Raw genomic sequence first — 3,115 nt, forward strand, 5'->3', positions numbered from 1 at the left:
GGGACGATGAACGGTCGGTCATACAGGACACATCAACGAGGTGAGAGAGAGACAGGTTGTGTGTTAGGAGCTGGGACGATGAACGGTCATACAGGACCTCAACGAGGTGAGAGAGAGACAGGTTGTGTGTTAGAGCCGGGACGATGAACTTATCATACAGGACATCAACGAGGAGAGAGAGACAGACAGGTTGTGTGTTAGAGCTGGGGCGATGAGCCGTCGCCTGAGACATCAACGAGGTGAGAGAGAGAGACAGGTTGTGTGTTAGAGCTGACGATGAACGGTCATACAGGTCAACGAGGTGAGAGACAGACAGGTTGTGTGTTAGAGCTGGGCAAATGAACGGTCATACGGACATCAACGAGGTGAGACAGACAGGTTGTGTGTTAGAGCTGAGACGATGAAGCGGTCATACAGGACATCAACGAGGGGTGAGAGACAGACAGGTTGTGTGTTAGAGCTGAGGCGATGACGGTCATACAGGAGAGGTGAGAGAGACAGGTTGTGTGTTAGAGCTGAGACGATGAAACGGTCATACAGGACATCAACGAGGTGAGAGAGAGACAGGTTGTGTGTTAGAGCAGACGATGAACGGTCATACAGGACATCAACGAGGTGAGAGAGAGAGACAGGTTGTGTGTTAGAGCTGAGACGATGAACGGTCATACAGGACATCAACGAGGTGAGAGAGAGACAGGTTGTGTTTAGAGCTGGGACGATGAACGGTCATACAGGACATCAACGAGGTGAGAGACAGACAGGTTGTGTGTTAGAGCTGAGACGATGAGCGGTCATACAGGACATCAACGAGGTGAGAGAGAGACAGGTTGTGTGTTAGAGCTGAGACGATGAACGGTCGCCAGGACATCAACGAGGTGAGAGAGACAGGTTGTGTGTTAGAGCTGGGACGATGAACGGTCATACAGGACATCAACGAGGTGAGAGAGAGACAGGTTGTGTGTTAGAGCTGAGACGATGAACGGTCATACAGGACATCAGGTGAGGTGAGACAGACAGGTTGTGTGTTAGAGCTGGGACGATGAACGGTCATACAGGACATCAACGAGGTGAGAGACAGACAGGTTGTGTGTTAGAGCTGAGACGATGAACGGTCATACAGGACATCAACGAGGTGAGAGAGAGACAGGTTGTGTGTTAGAGCTGGGACGATGAACGGTCATACAGGACCTCAACGAGGTGAGAGAGAGACAGGTTGTGTGTTAGAGCTGGGACGATGAACGGTCATACAGGACCTCAACGAGGTGAGAGAGAGACAGGTTGTACGGTCACATGTTAGAGCTGGGACGATGAACGATGTCATACAGGACATCAACGAGGTGAGAGACAGACAGGTTGTGTGTTAGACGAGACGATGAACGGTCATACAGGACATCAACGAGGTGAGAGAGAGACAGGTTGTGTGTTAGAGCTGGGACGATGAACGGTCATACAGGACATCAACGAGGTGAGAGAGAGACAGGTTGTGTGTTAGAGCTGGACGATGAACGGTCATACAGGACATCAACGAGGGTGAGAGAGAGACAGGTTGTGTGTTAGAGCTGGGACGATGAACGGTCATACAGGACATCAACGAGGTGAGAGACAGACAGGTTGTGTGTTAGAGCTGGGACGATGAACGGTCATACAGGACATCAACGAGGTGAGAGAGAGACAGGTTGTGTGTTAGAGCTGAGACGATGAACGGTCATACAGGACATCAACGAGGTGAGAGACAGACAGGTTGTGTGTTAGAGCTGGGACGATGAACGGTCATACAGGACCTCAACGAGGTGAGAGAGAGACAGGTTGTGTGTTAGAGCTGAGACGATGAACGGTCATACAGGACATCAACGAGGTGAGAGAGAGACAGGTTGTGTGTTAGAGCTGGGACGATGAACGGTCATACAGGACATCAACGAGGTGAGAGAGAGACAGGTTGTGTGTTAGAGCTGGGACGATGAACGGTCATACAGGACCTCAACGAGGTGAGAGAGACAGGTTGTGTGTTAGAGCTGGGACGATGAACGGTCATACAGGACATCAACGAGGTGAGAGACAGACAGGTTGTGTGTTAGAGCTGGGACGATGAACGGTCATACAGGACGGTGAGAGACAGACAGGTTGTGTGTTTAGAGCTGGACGATGAACGGTCATACAGGACATCAACGAGGTGAGAGAGAGACAGGTTGTGTGTTAGAGCTGGGACGATGAACGGTCATACAGGACATCAACGAGGTGAGAGACAGACAGGGTTGTGTGTTAGAGCTGAGACGATGAACGGTCGCCACAGGACCTCAACGAGGTGAGACAGACAGGTTGTGTAAGTTAGAGCTGAGACGATGAACGGTCATACAGGACATCAACGAGGTGAGACAGGACAGGTTGTGTGTTAGAGCTGAGACGATGAACGGTTATACAGGACATCAACGAGGTGAGAGACAGACAGGTTGTGTGTTAGAGCTGGGACGATGAACGGTCATACAGGACATCAACGAGGTGAGAGACAGACAGGTTGTGTGTTAGAGCTGGGACGATGAACGGTCATACAGGCATCACGAGGTGAGAGAGAGACAGGTTGTGTGTTAGAGCTGGGACGATGAACGGTCATACAGGACATCAACGAGGTGAGAGAGAGAGACAGGTTGTGTGTTGGAGCTGGGACGATGAACGGTTATACAGTGACATCAACGAGGTGAGAGAGAGAGACAGGTTGTGTGTTAGAGCTGAGACGAAGAACGGTCATACAGGACCTCAACGAGGAGAGAGACAGGTTGTGTAAGTTAGAGCTGGGACGATGAACGGTCATACAGGACATCAACGAGGTGAGAGAGAGACAGGTTGTGTGTTAGAGCTGGGACGATGAACGGTCATACAGGACATCAACGAGGTGAGAGACAGACAGGTTGTGTGTTAGAGCTGAGACGATGAACGGTCATACAGGACATCAACGAGGTGAGAGAGAGACAGGTTGTGTGTTAGAGCTGGGACGATGAACGGTCATACAGGACATCAACGAGGTGAGAGAGAAGACAGGTTGTGTGTTAGAGCTGAGACGATGAACGGTCATACAGGACCTCAACGAGGTGAGAGAGAGACAGGTTGTGTGTTAGAGCTG

The 3,115-nt window shown here is 50.8% G+C and overlaps 1 long non-coding RNA gene across 3 annotated transcripts; it reads left to right on the forward strand.

Annotated features, from left to right (window-relative positions):
- Positions 1 to 592: 592 nt before the first annotated feature.
- On the forward strand, positions 593 to 2,965 carry LOC127918808 (uncharacterized). 3 transcript variants are annotated; one of them, XR_008100861.1, is made up of 6 exons: positions 593 to 697; positions 889 to 953; positions 1,018 to 1,277; positions 1,546 to 2,063; positions 2,575 to 2,641; positions 2,838 to 2,965. It is a non-coding gene; the product is annotated as an uncharacterized LOC127918808 (long non-coding RNA). The 3 variants fall into 3 exon arrangements; XR_008100860.1 differs by lacking the exons at positions 593 to 697; positions 889 to 953; positions 2,575 to 2,641 and adding exons at positions 710 to 761; positions 2,432 to 2,496 and having other exon boundaries at positions 1,546 to 1,985; positions 2,823 to 2,958; XR_008100859.1 differs by lacking the exons at positions 593 to 697; positions 889 to 953; positions 2,575 to 2,641 and adding an exon at positions 710 to 761 and having other exon boundaries at positions 1,546 to 1,998; positions 2,834 to 2,943.
- The last annotated feature ends 150 nt before the right edge of the window (positions 2,966 to 3,115 follow it).

The sequence above is a fragment of the Oncorhynchus keta genome, unplaced genomic scaffold, assembly GCF_023373465.1.
Source record: "Oncorhynchus keta strain PuntledgeMale-10-30-2019 unplaced genomic scaffold, Oket_V2 Un_contig_14937_pilon_pilon, whole genome shotgun sequence".
Lineage (NCBI taxonomy): Eukaryota > Metazoa > Chordata > Actinopteri > Salmoniformes > Salmonidae > Oncorhynchus > Oncorhynchus keta.